The sequence below is a fragment of the Rattus norvegicus genome (assembly GCF_036323735.1).
Source record: "Rattus norvegicus strain BN/NHsdMcwi chromosome Y unlocalized genomic scaffold, GRCr8 chrY_unlocalized_11, whole genome shotgun sequence".
NCBI lineage: Eukaryota > Metazoa > Chordata > Mammalia > Rodentia > Muridae > Rattus > Rattus norvegicus.
In genome coordinates, this window is record NW_026947369.1 from 603,997 (window position 1) to 623,514 (window position 19,518).

The following is a 19,518-nucleotide window of genomic DNA, read 5'->3' on the forward strand; positions in this document are numbered from 1 at the left end:
ATAGTGCCTAAGCTTTCCTGTCTTCTGCATAGATCACTGTTTTCTCAAATGTGATAATTTAATATTAAACACACACCCACCTGCTTACTTTCATATATATATATATATATATATATATATATATATATATATATATATATTCACACAGAAACACATACATATACACTACACACACACTCACACATACAGACGCATGCACACCTGATCTTTACTTCAAATTTACTTACTTACTTACAACCCACACACACATACACACACACACACACACACACACACACACACCTGTTTCTTACCTTCATGTAGACTTAGTTATATTCATAGTTATTTGTTTATGTATTCACTTTACCTGCTGCACACTGCCCCCCTCCAGTTCACCCCTCTCACAATCCTTCCCCCAGTCCTTTCTCCTCTGGGTAGGAGGGGACCCCACAGGTATTTCCTCACCTTGCCTATGTAGTCTCTGTGATCACATCCTCTGCTACTGAGGCCAGACACAACAGCCTAGATGGATAGGAGTGTGGAGGTAGAGGTCATATCCAGAAAGAGGCAGAGAGCTGGGGTAAGAGATGCCCATTAATCAGTGGGTGTTTCCTTAGCTGAGACTCACAGCCTCAGTGAAATGGACCTGAAGAAGCCATTTCCTGTAGCCAGAGAGCAAACCAAATGGAGTGAGAGAGACACCAACTTTTGACCCAATATTTATTCTGACCACAAGAAATGAAAGGGCCGTGCATAGAGCAGAGAGTGAGGAATGATCAACCAATGGTTAGTGCAGATTAAGACCCACCCCATGGATGAGCACTGATCCCAGACACTATTATCTGTTATGCTTGGAGAAAAGAGTCTATCATGGCTTCCCTCTTGGAGACTCCATTAAGCTGCTGACTCAGACAGAAGCAGACATCCACTAGCCAAACCACTGGTGGAGCCAGGGGACTCTGATGGAAGAAGAGAATGAAAAGGATTATGGCCTCAAAGGGCATAGGCACTCCACAGCCTTTGTCTTCATGTGGGTACTGAACAACTAGAATTGGGTTTTCCCAAAACATGTTGTCTGTAGATGGGACATCTGTGTCTTTAAAATTCATTTATTTATTTACTCACTTTACATGCCAAAATCAGTGCTCCGACTTCATGGGATGCCATCACCCATTGCCGGGGGAACCCGTAAGAAGACAAAGCTACACATTTCCTACCTATGTCCTGGGGGCTCAGGTTCAGTCCACGATCACTCTCTTGTTGGCGCTTCAGTCTTTGACATACGCCAATAGTCTCTGTGAGTTGACTCTATTGGACTTCCTGTGGAGTCCTTCATATCATCAGAGCCTCGATGCTTCACAATTTTTTTTTTCAAAAGACTCTCCAAGCTCCAGTTAGTGTTTGGTGTTGAATCTTTACACTTGTTTCTCTCAGCTGTTGGGTGGAGTCACTCAGAGGACAGTTATGCTAGGATTCTGTCTGCAAGCACAATAGAGTATCTTTAGTAGTTCAGAGATTGGTGCTTGCCCGTGGGGTAGGTCTCAATCTGCACTAACCATTGGTTGGATGTTCCTTCCATGTCTGCTCTATCTATCTTTGTCTCTGAAGGTCTTGTAGGCTGTGTTGATTTTAGATTGAATGTTTTGTGTGTGGATTTTGGTCTTTGTCACATCACTGGGAGTCATGCCTGGCTACAGAAGTGGCAAATTAAGGATCTGTATCCCCACTGCTAAAGTCACCCCAATAGACACCCTGGAGCCTCGCCTTTCTCAGATCTCTGGCACTTCCTAGAGATGCGCAACCCACACTTGTGACTTCAATTCTCTTTTCCCTGCTTTCCCTATACCTAATTCCTCCAAAGCCCACTCCCTTCTCTACCTCCCCTCCCATTCAGTCTCCTCCCTCCCTCCATCCTCCTCAATATTTATTTTACTAAATGCATCTTAAAGTCAATATTAAGAAAAAACACTGAGTAAGTAAAGGAAGTATTTCAAAAGTAATTGTGGTTGATGTTTTGGCAAGGTATGAACATATTAAATTTTATAGAGGCCAATATTACTACATATCTTGTTAGAAAAGACACTGTCTTCATTACATACATGAAGGAAAACCATTTCTGTATTCTATTAAGTTATACAAGGGAATCTGTTAAAAGTGTTACACACATCACAGAACTTTATCACTTTGAAAACTCACTTTATTGCAAATATTTACACAATGAAAGTACAAAGGTTTAAACTGATGCGAGTGTACTTTGTTGTAAAGCTAAATTTTATATATACAGGTTGATGACAACAGTCATCTCAGATTCACAGGGGATTAATACATCAGGGGGTCCTCTATTACCTTACCTGTCTTCTTTCCTTTATTCCTGATGAAGACTCATCTCATTTGCAGCCCCTGCTGTGAGGGATGGATTGGAAAATGCCTGAGAGTCTATGCCCCGGAAAACATCAATAGAAAAGAAAAAAAAAAAAAAACCAAAAACAACATCTCCAAATATTACATGCAGTCGAAACTTTCTTGTAAATCTTGAAACAAAATTCAAAGAACAAACCCACATCGTAGGATATTACCACATATAGGAAACGGTAGCTGTAGGAAGCATTGTCAGGGGATTTTAAACATCTGCACCTAAGACCAAATCTGCCTCCATGAACATGAAGATTTAATCCTTTGGAAAGAAAGTCAGTCTGTCTCTTGACAGTCGTGCCTTCTGTCCATCACTAGAGCAACAGCCATGCTTTATGAATGTGTACAGATAAACACATACCGGTTTTCACATCTTCAAAGAATTTCAAGAAGAACCAGAAAGATAATATATAATGTTCCAGAGACGAAATAAGGAATTTAAATTAGCTAGCATACGTATGTCGTTACAATTTTCTGCCTACTATTATTTAATAATTTTGATTATTCCTGCTATGAATGAAAAGATGGTTATGTAATGTCTACTAATCCCAAAAGCCTGAAAAATTGTGAAAAACTGTCTTATTTCTCACTAACTTGGGTCTTTGGTCACAAACCTTTTCATTGCTCATCTACACACACACGTACAAAAAGACACACACAGAGAGACATAGACAGATAGACAGACAGACACACACACAGAGACCCACACACACAGAGACACACATATACACACATATACACAAACACATACACACAGAGAGACACACACAGACACACACACATACAAACATTGACACACATAAAAATACACACACAGAGAAACACACAGGGACACACACACATACACTTATAGAGACACACACAGAAACACACACATAGAAACACACACATAAAAATATACACACACACAAACACACACACACACACACACACACACACAAATCTCTGTTGTATGCTTCCTAGAGTGTCCAGGTGCAAAAGTGTGAAGAGGCCCCAGGAACTAGTCGGTCAACAGAACATTGGTCAGCCTGCAAGTGAGTTGGGGGTTGCTCCAAGATATTCAGTGTCACAACTCTGTTAGAAGGTATTCAGGGACGCGCTGTGTGCATATATTTTACTCGGGTTGAACAAAGGCTACACAAACCTTGGAGAGCGGGAAGGGGTTTTCGGGTGCATTGATATCGATGGAGGCTTAAGGTACCACGAAGGCCTCGTTTGCTTGAGCCTTTATAATCTCTGTCCCAGCATCGGTCTGTTGTTCAGAGATCTCCATTTGACCTTCTCAGAAACAGGCTCTACTGAATGTGCCCCGTCCCAACCCTGAGGTCGCACTTGCTTGATTTCAAAGGATTGAAGTTTCGAACTCTGCGTTCTCAGTCAAATTAAATCCTCTGGAGTTTGCCCTTTAGATTCCATGAATTAACCAGTGCATCCATCGAGTTTCTGCATTAACCTGTATGTCCCCTAATTCTGTCCCGTTCTCTCTGTACCGTGCTATCCCTCCATCTTCCCCACCAACATTCCGCTCCTGTCCTCAGTCGTCCGCACTCACCCACAGAATCTGTTCCAGTTTTCCTTTCAGAGAGGTCGATGCTTTCCCCCTCACCGGCCTTCTCCTTTCCTGTGTCCTCTCTGCATTTGTAGATTGTAGATAGAATAACATTTATCTCACAGCTGATACCAATCATAGGTAAATGCCCGCCATGTTTGTGTCTCTAGGTCTCAGTTCACTCTTGGGATGGCTTTTTTTTTTCTAGTTTCATCTATTTTCCCTGAAGCTTCATGATATCATGATATCATGCCCCTATCCCTATGATATCATGCCCCCACCTCCATTAGGTCATGTCCCACTCTCATAATGTCATGTCCCACCCACACCATGTCATGACCAACACCCATGATGTCACACCCCGTCCCAGTGATGTCATGCCTGTGCCCCCTTGCAAGAATAGTTGCATCTATTCAACAGGTAACATTCTGAATGATGCCCTGTCACCACACTCCTCCAGGGTCCCACCATTTACAGTCCCTCCTACTAGCCTCTCCCCTTTTTTCTCTGAGAGAGTGGAGGACCCCTCTGGGTACACCCAATCCCCTGGCACATCAAGTCTCTGCAGAACTAGATTCATCGTTTCCCACCAGGTCCTGGAAACGCCCGTGTGGGAAAACAGGATCCACAGACAGGCGACGGGTATAGTGAACCCACGTGAAGACCATTGTGCTCCTCTGCCTCTCTCAGTCTTTCCTTCAGCTCTTTGCTGAGAATCACTGTGCTCCGTCCGATATTTGTCCGTGCGCCTCTGCTTCTGTGTCAGTCGGCTGCTTGGTGGAGCCTTGCAGAGGACAATAACGCTACCATCCCGTCTGCAAACACAAGAAAGGACTATTAATGTCAGTGTTTGTCGTTTGCCATTAGGATAAGGCTCACATCCGGCCACTTATCCTTTGGCCATTCCCTCTTTTCCTGTTCCATTTCTGTCCCTGTGTTTCTTATGGTGGAGGCAATTTCTGGGTCAAAATTTTGGGGGTGGGTTTGGGTCCTTATCCTTCCACCTTGGTTCCTCTCTGGCTACAGAAAGTGACCATTTCAGTATCTGTATCCTCACTTTTAACAGTCTCAGCTAAAGTCACCCTCATGGACGCTGGGGTAGCCTCACACTTTCCAGATTGCAGGAAAATCATAGAGATAGCACCCATTCTGCACAGTCTTTGATTTCAGTTTATTCTCTTGGCCCTCTGTCCCTCTTGCCCGTCTCTCCCAAGAAATGATTCTCAAACCCCATTTCTCTTCCCATCCCCTTAGGCAGACAATCTTTTCCTGCCATCTGCCTCCTCTCATTAGTTTATTCCTCCTTCTGAGTGAAATTCAAGACTTTTTCTTGGCCCTTTCTACTTGTTTATCCTCTTTGGTTCCGTAGATCTTAGTGTGTGAGATCTGTACTTTATGGCTAATACCCTCTTTTAAGTGAATATCTACATGTTACTTTGGGTCTCAGTAACCTCATTAGGACAATACTTTCTTATTCCATCTACTTGACCGCAGCTTCTCAATGTCCTTATTTTTCATATGTGTGTAGTATTCCATTGTGTAAATGAACCACATTATCTGTAGCCATTGTTTATTTGAGAGGCATCTGGCTTATTTCTATTTTCTGTTCATTGTGAAGAAATCCACTAGTAACATAATGGAGTATATGTCCTTGCCGTATGGCCGAGGTCTTTTCAGATATAAGACCAGGTGTAGTATAGCTGGGTCTTAAGGAAGAATATTCCCCATTTTCTCAGAATCCACTGGATAGATATGGAAAGCATTATAAGGATTTGCTCTTCCCCCAGCAAATGCAATTTGTATCCTGATATTTATCTGCTTCCTCAAAGGACGTTTCCCCCTGACTGGCCCTCTATCAAGAACTCAGGTGATTGTGCTCGCATATGAACCTTCTTCCCATTTTAACTGGTCAGTAGATGCTAGAGCCTATTACTGATAGCCGGAGGGGAAAGATGGTACTGGAGGTTTGACTGTGGGTTTAGGTAGAGAGGCAGAAGAGGGTAAGAGGGGAAGGGAGAGGAGTGAGGAAAAAGAGGATGAAGTAATGATGGAAAGAATCCATATTGCCTGGAGAAAGCACATGTAGCAAGGGGTTTTATGGTTGGGGAATTCATTATGATAGGGTTTGATCTACCCAATACACATTTATAGATTATAATCATACTAACCAGATTGTGTGTTTTCTTTATGGACACATTGGGTTCAGAAATTTCAACAAGCTTTCCTCAACAGTATTTCTGGATCAAATTTTCTGTTAATAGAGATCTCCCCTTGTAGTGGCTCTAACCATTTCTCAATAGTCCAGTAGACACAGCTGTTTCTTCCTCAGTCATGTCTGCTGTATTTTCTATGGATATCTGTCTTCAGTGACCAAGGCCCAGTGTTGCTTTTTCTCGAGGTCTTCAATGATCTCACCCAGAGGAGTTTCAGGTTTCTCAACTCGTTCATTCTAGGTGACCGCAGCTTCAGAATGTCCTTATTTTTCATACCTGCATAGTATTCCACTTCAAATATTTCCTGATAACAGTGAACTGTCGCGAGCAGGCTAAAATTTCCCAAGAAAACATTAAACATTCAGTCTCTAAATCTAGATCTCCTCCTCCCATGATACTTGGGCTGACTGGAAGGCGTGGCATGAGCAGTTTGTTCTTACAGATATCAAAGCCATTTCCTTCTCCAGTAATGCCTGCCATCCCTCTGTCAGAGATTTTTACCCTGGTTATTTTCGGTGACTTATGTGATTTAGAAATTGTGACACAATCTGCATGCTAGAAAGCCGGAGATGTTTCAGGTTGACCCTGCTTCCTCAGCCAATGATGTCACATGTGCCCATTGGGCAACCATGTCACACCCAAACAGCAAGATGTCTTCTTTGACTCCACACAAGACTGTAAGATTGCCTTTAGTCCTGCATGCACCTTGGCAACCATGTCACACCTGACTGCAAGATAGCAACATTGTATCTTCACCCAAAAGTAAGATTGCCTCTTTGATTCTCTTAATTCTACCCATCCGTGAGCAAGGGAGGTCTTTCTGTCTTCTGCTACCTTCCTCAGTTTCTCTCTTCAGAGACTTGGAGTTCACAACAGACATGTTTCTGATGTGCTAGGTTAGAGTTGTTTTATATTTCATATTTTATATTTTATATAAATAAAATATACCCATTGTGATTGGTGTTGCTTCCATAATTTCTTCTCAGCCTCTATGTCATTTGCATGACAGATTATTTTCATTTAATCTGTCCACTTGGCTGAAGGTGTTTTTCATATATAGGTCATTTCTGGTAAAACTTTGGGATCAAATGTGTTCACTATTATATGATGTGTGAATGGCGATACACTGAGTTCTCTATTTCCGATATCATCCCCTCGACTTCCTTTGATTGTCTTTTTGCTCTAGCTGGGAATTTAAGGAATTTACTGAAAGGATGCTGCGAGATTAGAAGTCTGTTCTCATTCTCCAATTTAGTTGAATTGCCTTTTGCTTTTCCCCCCTTATTTTGATATGAACAGTTGCCATGCTATATTGCATTTTGTGTAATATATTTTGGATTTATTTTAGTATTTTATTGCATTAGGTATGTGCCTGACATCCCTGGTCTCCCTGAGACCATAAATAGGGAAGGACGATGGATTCTTTCAAAGGCTTTTCAGCATCTAAAGAGATAGTCTTGCAATTTTTTCCTTGTTTCTTCATTCAGCTCCTTCACACCATTTTGTAATAGTGGATATTAATAATTCATATTAATATATTAATACTTACTATATTAATTTTGACATATTAATGTAATATATCAGTTACAATATTATATCACTATGTATTAATTTAATATAGTAACAATATAATAATATTAATTATATTTAACATATGAATATAATAATTTATGTATAAATACAATATGTTAATATTAATATAATATATTAATATTTGTTATAAATTATGTTAGGATATAACAATTTAATATGTTACTTTACTAAAATATATATGTACAAATTTATATATATACTTGTCATGATAAGCAACTACCACAAAGTTAAATTCAAGGGGAGCTCCCACATAAATGTGAAATGCTGCGGGCAGAATATTTTTTTTCAGTTCAGTTTGTTAATATGGTGGATCACTTTGATGGGTTTTCATAGATTGATCCACTCCTGCATCCTCAGGAAAAAGCCTAGTAGATGGCGCTGGATGGCACATTGATATGTCCTTGGATTTTGTTTTGGTGCATTTTACCTAGTATTTTTTCGACCGATGTTTGTAAGGGAAATTCGTCTGAAATTCTTTCTTTTTTGAGTCGTTTTGTGATATTGGTGTCCGGGCAACTGTGCTGTCATTGAATCAGTTTGGCGATTTTCCTTCTGTTTCTGTGTTTTGGAGTAGGTTGAGAATTCTTTGAAAATCTGGTTGGAGTCTGCACTCAATCATTCTGGTCCTGGGGATTTTTCAGTGAGGAAACTTTTAATTACTGTTTGTGTCTCTCTAGGGGTTGTAGAGCTATTTACATAGTTCATCTTACCTCAGATTACTTGTGGTCAGTGGTATTCATCTACACAATCATCCATTTAGTTCAGAGATTTTAATTTTGTAGACAGCAGGTTTTTGAGACCTAATGATTCTGTGCCTTCCATCAGTGTCAATAGGTTGACTCCCTGTTCATTTCTGATTTTGTTATTTGGATGCTGTCTTACCTTCTATTACATTATCTGTTTAAGGGTTTGTCTGTCTGGTTGATTTTCCCAAGGAATCAGTTATTGTTTTTGTTGATATTTGTATTCTCTTTGTTTCTGATGGATCACTCTCACCCCAAGTCTGATCATTTCTCTCTGTCCCCTCCTTTAATATGTATTTGATTCTTTTTATTCTAGAGCTTTCAGGTGTGCTGGGAAGTTGCTAGTATGGGGTCACTCCGGTTTCTTTATGAAAGTGCTCTCTGCTGCATGTGCACGTTCCTCTTAGCACTGCTTTCCTTATTTGCCTTAAGTTTGGAGACGTTATGCCATCATTTTCACTGAATTCTAAGAACACTTTTTTTTTCAAGTCTTCTCTGAACTGGTGGTGCTTCAGTTTCCAGCTATTGAATTTCCATGAGTTCATTGACTTTTTGTTATTGTTTTAATCCATTGTGTTCTGAGATGATTCAATGGTTAGCACAGTCTTTCTGTATCTGCTGTTGCTTGTTCTGTGAGGGAGAACATGTTCAGTTTAGGATAAGGTTCCGTGCAGTACTGAAAAGAAAGTGTGTACTTTTGTGTTCATGTGAAAAAAATCTGTAGAAATCGGTGAGGTCAGATTAATTTAAACTCGTGTCAGTTATATCTTTATTTTTATTGTTTTCTTTTTTAGTTTCTGTCTCAATGACGTGCCCTTGTTGAGATGTCACATTGATGTCCCCCACTATTAATGTGTGAGGTTCGATGTGATATTCAGCTTCAGCAATATTTCTCTCACTAATGTTGCTACTTTTGTCTTTGGGATATAGACACCCAGATTTGAGATGACATTTTGGTGGATTATTCCTCTGATGAATATGAAGTGTCCTTCCCCTTCTCTTTTGATTACTTTTGGTTGAAAGACTGATTTGCTGGATGTTAGAATGGCTACACCATCTTGTTTCTTGTTTCAATTTCTTGGAAAACCTTTTCCAACACCTTAGTCTGAGGCTTTGTCTATCACAATTGCTGGAGTGTTTCTTGAATGCAACAGAATGACAGATCCTGTTTTTAAATCCATTGTGTTATCCTCTGTCCTTTTATTGTTTAATAGAGGACATTAATGGTTAAAGGTATTAGTGACCAGTGATATTTACTTCATGTTATTTTGATGTTGGGGGTGTGGGGTTTTCTTGCTTGCATGTATTTTTGTTTTTGTTTTTGTTTTTGTTTTTTGTGGGATGCTTGAGTGTGTATGTTAGTATAAAATCTGTTCTGTAGGGTGCATGTTTTTTTTTTTTTGTTTACATGCTGTTTTTGCTTTTTTTGGGGGGAGTGGTTTTAGAGTATGCAGGCGAGTATGTGCTCCCTTTCATAGGTTATGCTGTGTAATTTTTAATTTCTAGTGGGATGGTTCAATTTCTGAAAATCCATCAATATAATCTACTATAGAATGAAACTGAAAAAAAATCACATGATAATCTCACTAGATGCTGAAAAAGCAATTGCAATCCCTCTTTATGCTTAAAGCTTGAAAGTGATAAGGGAGACAAGTCCTATGGAGAAACATAGTAGAAGCAATGGACAGCAAGCCAGTAATGAACATCAAGCTAAATATAAAGAAACTTAAAGTAATTCCATTAAAGTGAAGGACAAGTTAAAGCTGTCCACTCTCCCTATTCAGTATATTATTTCAAATTCTATCCATGGTGAAAGCATTGTTTAAATTTGGTTCTGGCATGGAGTATGGCCAAGGCCTTTGAAGGAGGAATGGCACAGTGTTTTAGAAATCCTGGAGTATGGCCCACTGTTTAGCACTGACTCATTGCACCTTGGTGAGTCATAGAACCAAGGACCAAGTGTACTGAGAACTTCATGAAGTGTTTCATTCGGTTTTTCCCCTCATATCTCTCTAATTCTAAGAAGTACATAAAAATCGTCCCGTAGCTTCCCACCACTCAGGGAGCAAAATCATTGGCATTTGCAATAATAGTGGTGGAGGTCTTTTAGGAGTTTCCTCTGTGGCAGACCAATGCTTCCACCATCACCCAAGGAAATGTAGAATAATGAGCAATGGCCATCACCCATAAAAAAATTTGGAAAAATAAAATTGTTCGTTAAGCTGGCTAACATGATTTAACTACTGGCTCTGATGTAAAAAAAAAAAAAAAGAAAAGAAAAAAAAAGAAAAAAAAACAATTTAGGGGACAATTTGAAGTTCGGAAAAGCTGGGACTTTTTAAGATCTGGCATCAAGTACAATGGTGGCACCGGCTAATGGTGTGACTGTCACAGAGGCTGGACTGCTGAGGACTGATTTCTGTCCCAGTTGTACCCTCAGCTTCCTGATAGGACTTAATAAGGTTTGACATTCACAGGTGTGCATTCTGATCATTTAAAGTAGATATGACATTTTTATAAAGATATTTAGATTTGTGCTTTTTAAAAGATTCTTATTAGAGTATATTTAAAGATAAATAATACAATATTAAACCATTTCTCTCTAAATTCAAATTGCTTACTTATGAAGTTACGCTGGCTTTGGGAGTAATTTGTTTTCTTTACGTGTACTATGTAATATTTGTTCTCATACACTATTGGGTATCACTTTTCTCAGCATCAAGGACAAGAAGAAACTAGAACCTGATCACATTTGCAATTTTACATGGATTTAAAGATATCTCTAGGATATCAAAGCTACTTGTTGTGGTTTGCCATGAAGTTATCTGTATTTTGATGCTAATTCCACTACCCTAATGACAGCTGCCTACTCATGTACTCAGAACTCAGGTGACTTCTCCAGAACCACCTCCCATTGAATTTGTAAAGTACAGGTGAAGGTCAGGTACAGGATAGAAGGAGGCCTGCCATTGAAGGAGAAGGAAGGATGGGTGAGAGAGATGTTTGAAGGAGGAGGAGGAGACTAGAGGAAAAAGGAGATATAGGAAGAGAGGGTGAGAAGCCATGGCAGGTGAGGTTACTATTATGCTCTGTGTATTTACAGGTTGTTATTAATATTCCTAAGGGATGGATGGTAAAGTGCTTTGTATATTTAAGTGGGCAATTATATCTTATCAATTGGGTCAAAATGATTGTGTTATGTGTTCTTCTATGTGAGAGTTTGAATATAGAAAAGTGTGTGGCGGCAAGGGAAACTGGACGGACAGGGAGTAGGGATGTGTTTTCACCAAGATATGTACCAGATATATTGGGACACTCCGGTGCTAGTGATAGCAGGGTAAAAAAAACAAGTTTTCTTTTTTCTTTTTTCTTTTTACAACAACAGATGGCAAACCAAGATGATGGGCAAGAATCCACTAGTAATCATAAAAATAAAATTTTTATTTTCTAAGTAAGAGGACTCTGGTGCCCTATTAATTCTTGATAACTTAAGAGCAGAAAATCAAACAAAGAAATGGGGAAACATCCTGGGCTGACAGGATGTTGGTACCATTCTGTGTAATAAGTAATGGCAGCTCAGAGAGTTAAGATATTAAAGCTGCTTTTTAAATAAAGTTGTTTAGAATGTCTTTCAGGATACTCATTTTCTTTTTAACATGGTCTCCACATGGGAATTTTGGGTGGAAATCCTAGTTACACAAGGTATTTCTTCTTTTCAGGTATTATTAACAAGTGATTAAGTTTGTTTTTAGAAAGAAGAGAGTAGAGAGATTACCTAAATTAGGTGGGGATTTTCATCTACTGCTCAGAACTTAGGGAAAAAATTAGGCACTACCAAGTAGAGAGTTGTGATGAAATGTCTGTAACACCAGGGAAAGTGAATGCAGACATATATTGTAGAAGTTATTAAGGGTAAAGAAAAATCTGTGGCTTCCAGTTAGAGAGCTTAACAGATTGAGATATTTTGGGCAAAAGTCCTGGTTTAAAGTGTTCCTTATTGATATTAGAATTGATAGAAGGTATGAATTACCCCCCTATATGGCTCGTTGATGAAGTCTAGCGATGGTTTTCGGTTACTTTTGATATTTACGACAATAGCAAGCTCAAATTCTCTTAATATGGGCTCCATGGGAATTTTGGGTTTATTTCCTGATATCACCAAGAACGGATTTATATCAGAATCATTTTTACATAAATTCCTTTTTTAAAAATTGTTTAATCTTTATGATGGGTGTGAATTTGAGTTTTATGCTTATATTATTACTCTGGGAGGGAGTGTAAGATACAAGCTTCTCTTGTTTCAGATTAAGTACAGATTATTTTGGGAGAAAGATTTTGTCCTTGTGTTTTTAAAAATTTTGCTTAGGATTCTGGAAACCTCACAGAGTCATACCGATCAGGTTTGATAGTGGTAGACCGCCTGAAAAATATATTCAGGAGAATCAAACAAAAAGATATCTCGATTCTAAACCTCTGTCTTGAGAGTTGTGTTTTGCAGACTGTGACTACTTGGAATCCTGGTCTCAATGACTTTCAGCTGGGACCAGTCAGGACATATCGGCTATTGCATTTGCTTCATTCTTCCTACCCCCTACCCCTAAGGATATCTCAACACCCATGTACAACTCATTTCCCTGGAATATTTGGGGTGGGGCTGGAAGTGTTTATTCTAAAGTTGTTTTTTATGAAGAATTGAAAAATTGGTTGAAATTTAGCAAGGAGTAATAAGCTAGATTGAGTTATACAGTCATAATCGCCTTTGGTAACTAAGCTTAATCTTTTCTTTGTTTAGGTATAGAAATTATTGGACAGAAAAATTTAAAATTACAAGAGACAGTCCTATTATTGTTTTCATTACAGACTTCTGAGTTGCTTACACCTGTGAGTTAAGATTCAAATAGCGAAGTCATGGCTCTGACTTTGTAAGAGTACTATCAAAACAAAATTAATATATAAAGACAACAGTCCAGATTGTCTTAGATAGATAGATGCTTTTCAAAAATGTCAGAAATCCACAAAATTTGAGATTTAAAGTTATTACTTATCTTTTGTTATTACTTATCTTCTCCTAACTGTTCCCCTTTGGCAGATTTAATGATGAATTTGAACATCTCTACCTCCAAGTGAGGCAATACTTTGTGGCTAGGCAGTCACTGGAAAAAATGCCTGTTTCATCTGCAGATTAATACTATCCAGAAAAGGACAAATTATCCAGAGGATTTGACTGATAAACCCTGCCAATACAGGATAGTGAGCCCTTCCGAGTCTACATTTCAGTAGGCTGTCAGTTGATCTTGTGTCAGAAGGCTGAAGACTTAAACTCACCTGTTGCTAACAGGGGATTGTGCTAGTGGAGATTTGTCTCTACAACCTCTCAGTTCTAGAAGTCCTCTTAGGCTTCCTATGTGTATAGATATTTGGTCATTCTCAGATTTCTGACAGGGTTGGATACTGATTATAGTCTCATTGTTTATCAGGCTGTATTACTCTGACTATACATATTTTATTGGATAGTTATCAGATAGTATACAAGCTAGCCAAGACATACTATAGATTTTAAGCCTTGATGAAGCTGGAATGAAAAACTAAATGTACTTTCTAACTGGTATAGTTTTGGACTGGGTGTTGAGTATATCAAATGCTTTATAAATTGCAGAACGGTAATTATCTTACTCAATTGATATATAAATGACAAGTCTGTTTAACTGGACAAAAAGGGAGAAACGTTGTTTACAGTGAAGTTATCTGTATGTTGATCCTGATCCACTGCTTCAAGGACAGCTGCCTTGTCCTGTACTCAGAACTCAGGTGAATTCCCCAGAACCAATTTCCCATTAAATTTGTGAAGTACAGGTGAGGGGCAGGTACAGGATAGAAGGAGGCCTATCATTGGAGGAAAAGGAAGGATGGGCAGGAAAGAAGTTTGAAGGAAATAGAAGAGACTAGAGGAAAAAGGAGAGACAGGAGGAGAGGTGAGAAGCCATGGCAGGTGAGGTTAGGATTCTGCTCTGGGTATTTACTGGTTGGAATTAATGTTCCTAAGGTATGGATGGTACCAGGTTTTGTATGCTTAAGTAGGGTATTAAATCTTATCAATTGGATCAAAGTTTATTGTGTTGTGTGTTCTTTCATGTGAGGTTTTGAGTGTAAGATCATGTGTGGGACTATGAGACACTGGGCAGCTGAGCAGTGGGGATGTATTCAACCAAGATATTTAGCAGAGACTTGGGAAACTACAGTGCCAGAGATAGCGGAATATAAGACAATTTTTTTTATTTTTATATTTTTGCAACAACACATTCACTTCTGTATTTGACATGCTCTTGGTGTGTCCCTTAGGAAAGATCTATATCTGGTTCCTGACAGAATGTGCTTCTTAAGATCATCAATCTTATCTAGTTTTGGTGGCTGATTATGTCTAGCTACAGGAGGCAGACTCTAGTGGTTCTATCTCTTTGCTGCTTGGTATTTCAACTACCATCATCCCATTAGGTTTATCAGAACCTCTTGCATACCTGGCACCTGTGACTTTTCTGGGGATACCCAAGTTCACCCCCAACCACTTATGTTTATTGTCATTTATTCCACTTTTCCTACAGCTATGAGATTAGATGGAATTTAACATGGACTCTGAGCAGGTATATCAAGAATGTAGAATCCACAAATGGCAATGCCAAATAGACTCGCTCCTGTTCTTATGATACTAATAAAGTTGAGGTTTCATTGGAATTCAAATTCTTCCCTCCCTGGCAATCCTCCTGTATCTTATCTTTGGCCTGAAGAAAGAATCATCTTAAAACATCCAAAATCCTGAAATCTCACCCTTGGAACAAGGGAAGGTAGATTTTACAGAAATGATATCTAATGGGACTACATAGTCCACGCTGTCCTTTGATTTACTCAGGCAGTTATTTTTTTGCATAAAATAAAAATTTGGGAGTTTATCATTTTATGTAGGTACACAATATTTACACTGTTAAATTCACTTCATAGTTTGGCCATGTTTGTTTCCAAAATCATTGCCAAAAAACTGGAATTTGAAAACAGTATATTTGAGTACACATTCAGGAAAATCTATAAAGTCCCCTTTCAAGGAATGAACAATTAGAAAATGAAATAAAAAATTCACTCAATTAAACATCTGTAGAGAAAAAATAGCCTGTGGGAAACAGGGAAAACCTAGGAAATTGAACTGTTTGTCACAGGAATGGACCTGGGAATAGAATTATTATCCAGAAGAATCTCCTACATCCCATGTTTCTAGATCTTTTCTACTCAATACAAGCCCGTAACTGACTTTCTCCATGTAGATCCTGTAACCACTGATGAAGCAATAGAAGTTTCCAGCTGTAGAGAGGTGTAGTACATAAATGTTACCACTGTGTCACAGTAGACATTCCTGGAAAAGGCAAAGTCGAACCTGGTGAATGTAAAGAAAGCTGTTTAGCAGGTAGGTCATGGCAGTTCTAAGTGACATCGTAATTTGGCCCTCCCTGAAAAATATCTTGTACCCTGGAGAGCCCTAGCTTTTGTGATGTCACAAAAAAAAATGCATAACATATATTCCTGCAGTACCTCTAGGGATTACTAAATGGCCTCTATTTCAGTGCAAACAGCCATTTGGGAAAGAGAACAAAGACGATGTACATAACAAAATGAGTAGAAGAATGTTGGCCTTCTGTTCCAGTTTTAAAAAATGAAGAAATATGTGGAAATATTTGGGAAATACATGGGAAAGCGCAGTGAGTGCTGAGCAGGGTTTGTGAGGGTTCACTGAACACACAACCTTGATTTGAGCCTTTCACATATGGGATTGAGGAAGTGGTAGCCTTTTAGTAGCATCTGGATTTCCTTGTTTGTTATGGTTCCTGGAAGTCAGAGATTTTATTATCATTAATTTCATTATTACAAAAGCCAGGTGTTGGGACGGGTACAGTTTTTTTTGTTTGTTTGTTTGTTTTTTTTTTGTTTTTGTTTTTGTTTTTTTTTTCTTTCTGAGCGTGCATGGGTTTTATTTTTTCTCCCAGAAGGAAAAAGTCCCAAGGAAAGAGGGAAAGACAAGTATTGTATCCTCAGCTCGTAGTAAACTCCTCCATGTTTTTGATTCCTACATCGCAGTTTGTGTCTGACACAGATATCTGGGAGAGAGAAATACTTCTAGTTGAGAGTTCATCATCTCAGTCTTTCCACTAGTGTTATGCTGACTACCATTCCCTGACAGTGTCCCTCTAGATTTATGAATCAATATGTCTGATTACCTTGCAGTTTTATTTACTTTTATTTCTTTCATTTTTTTTAAATTTTAAGTTAATTTTAATACTTTTTGGATATTTCTATATCTATATTTAAATGTTATTTCCATTCCCAGTTTCCTCTCCGTAAGAGACCTAAATGTTTCCTTTCCTTTACACTTAAACCACCCTTACTACCCGTTGAAATTTCCTTGAACTGGGAGTCAAACCTATGGAGAACCAAGGGCCTCTCCTTCCTTTGGTGTCCAACAATGCCATCCTCTGCCACACATGCAGTTGGAGCAATAGGTCTGTCCATGTACAGTCTTTGAGTATCTTTATAGTACCAGAAGGTTCTTGTTCATTCGCATTATTCTTCTGATGGGGTTGATAATGTCTTCAGCTCTTGTAATCCTTTCTAAAAATTTAACAACAAGAGGTCCGTTACACTTCTCTGGTTTGCCACTAGCATTCACTTCTGTAATTGACATGCTCTAGCTGTGACTCTCAGGGAAGATATATAACCTGTTACTGGCAGCATGCACTTCTTAGCTTTATTAACCTTAATCGTATCTAGTTTTGGTGTCTGATCTATCTATCTATCTATCTATCTATCTCTGTCTCTGTCTCTGTCTCTGTCTCTAGCTCTATCTCTTCTCTATCTCTATATCGATTTATCTATATTATATATATATATATATATATATATATATATATATATATATATATATATATATATATATATTTGGTGGCTTATACATCTATGAATTTAGTTGAAATTTTAACATGGATTCTGAGGTCCTAGGTCAAGAATGGAGAATCCACAAATGACAATATCAATCCTGGTCTTATGTACCTATTGAAGTTTAGCTTTTACTGGACCTCAAGCCATTCCTCTCCCTTCCCATCATCCTGTATCTTTAGTATGGCTTGAAGAAAGAATCATGGTAAAACATCCAAAAGCTTGAAGTCTCACCCTTGGAACACAGGAAGGTAGATATTACTGAAATGATATCTAATGGGACTACATAACCGCATTGTATAGTCCATGCTGCCCTTTGATTTACTGATATCAGGTAATTTTTGCATAAAATAAAAGTTTGGGAGTTTATCATTTGAAGTAGGTACACAATATTTACACTATTACATTCACTTTTTAGCTTGGCCAGCTTTTTTGCAAAAATCATTGCAAAAAACTAGAATTGCAAAACGGAATTTTTGAGGACACATTCAGGAATATCTATAAAGTCCGCTATCAAGGAATGAACAATTAGAAAATGAAATTCAAAATCCACTCAATTAAATATCTGTAGGGAAACAAAGGCCTTTGGGAAACAGATAGAACTTAGGAAATTGAACTGTTTGTCACAGGAATGGAAATGGGAATAAAATTATAATACAGAAGAATCTCCTACGTCCCATGTTCCTAGATATTTTCTACACATGCCATACCCTTTATAGCTTTCTTCATTCAGAGCATGTAACCACTAATAAAGCAAAGAGAACTCTCTAGCTTTAGAGAGATGTTCTACATAAAGTTTTCCACTGTGTCAAAGGACACACCTGGAACATCACCCTAGAATCTGGTCGATATAAAGAAAGCTCTTTAGGAGGTAGGCCATGCCAGTTCTCAGTGACATGATCATTAGGCCATCCCTGAATAATCTCTTGTATACTGGGGAGCCCTAGCTTCTCCTGTGATGTCACTAGTGTTTTCCTGACTGCAACTTCCTCTCAGACATTCATTCAGTACCTCTAGATTTTATTAATAGGCCTTTATTTCAGTGTAAACAGCTATTTGGGAGGGAGAACAAATAGAATGTAGATATCAGAAATGGGGAGAAGGAAGTTGGCCTAGGGTTTTAGTTTAAAAAACGAAAAATATATGGTACATGGAAAAGCACAGTGAGTGCTGTGTAGGGGTTGTGAGGGTTCACTGAACACATAGACTTGATCTGAGCCTTCCACATATGGGATTCAGAAGGTGGGACCCTCTTAGTAACATCTGGATTTCCTTGCTTGTTATGGTTCCTGGAAGTCAGAGATTTTTTATCATTAATTTCTTTATTCCAAAAGTCAGGTATTAGGAAGTGTACAGTTGTTTTTCTGATAGCTCATGGCTTTCATTCTTTTTGCCCAGGATAAAAAGGTCCTAAGGAAGGAGGGATGACAAGTATTGTATCCTCAGCTCAATGTAAACTCCGCCTTGATTTGGATTCCTATACTGCACTTTGTTTCTGACACTGATATTTGGGACAGAGATGTGCATCTAGTTAATACATCGTCATCTCAGTCTTTCCACCTGTATTACTCTGATTACCATTCCCTGATACATACCCTTTAGATTTCTGCATCAATATGTATGATTCATTGATAGTTTTCTTTTCTTTTACTTCTATCATTTTTTTAGGAATTTTTAATGCTTTTTTAATTGGATACTTCTTTAATTACATTTCAAATGTAATTTCCTTACCCAGTTTCCTGTCCATAAGAGCCCTAACCTGTCCCCTTCCCCTTTTTCTATAACCCATCTTACTGTCTCTTTACATTCCGTTGAACTGGGAATCAAACCTAGGGAGGATCAAGGGCCTCTTCTTTCATTGGTGCTCACGAAGGCCATCTTCCGCTTCATATGCAGTTGAAGCCATTGGTCTGTCCATGTGCAGTCTTTGAATATTGATTTAGTACCAGAAAGGTTTCATTCATTGGCATTGTCCTTGTGGGGATTAAAGCCCCATTCAGATCTTGTAATCATTTCCCAACATTTACCACAAGAAGTCCATTTTCATTCAGTTCAT

At 38.6% G+C, this 19,518-nt stretch overlaps 1 long non-coding RNA gene across 3 annotated transcripts in view; it reads right to left on the bottom strand.

Moving 5' to 3' along the window:
- Positions 1–4,616: 4,616 nt before the first annotated feature.
- Positions 4,617–19,518, bottom strand: part of LOC134484573 (uncharacterized) — a 59,610-nt gene continuing 44,708 nt past the window's right edge. For 2 of the 3 annotated variants that reach the window (XR_010062045.1, XR_010062042.1), the window contains one exon: positions 16,534–17,138. This is a non-coding gene — a long non-coding RNA (uncharacterized LOC134484573). Of the gene's footprint in view, positions 4,756–16,533; positions 17,139–19,518 lie in introns of those variants that run through there. The other variant, XR_010062043.1, reaches the window with a different exon arrangement.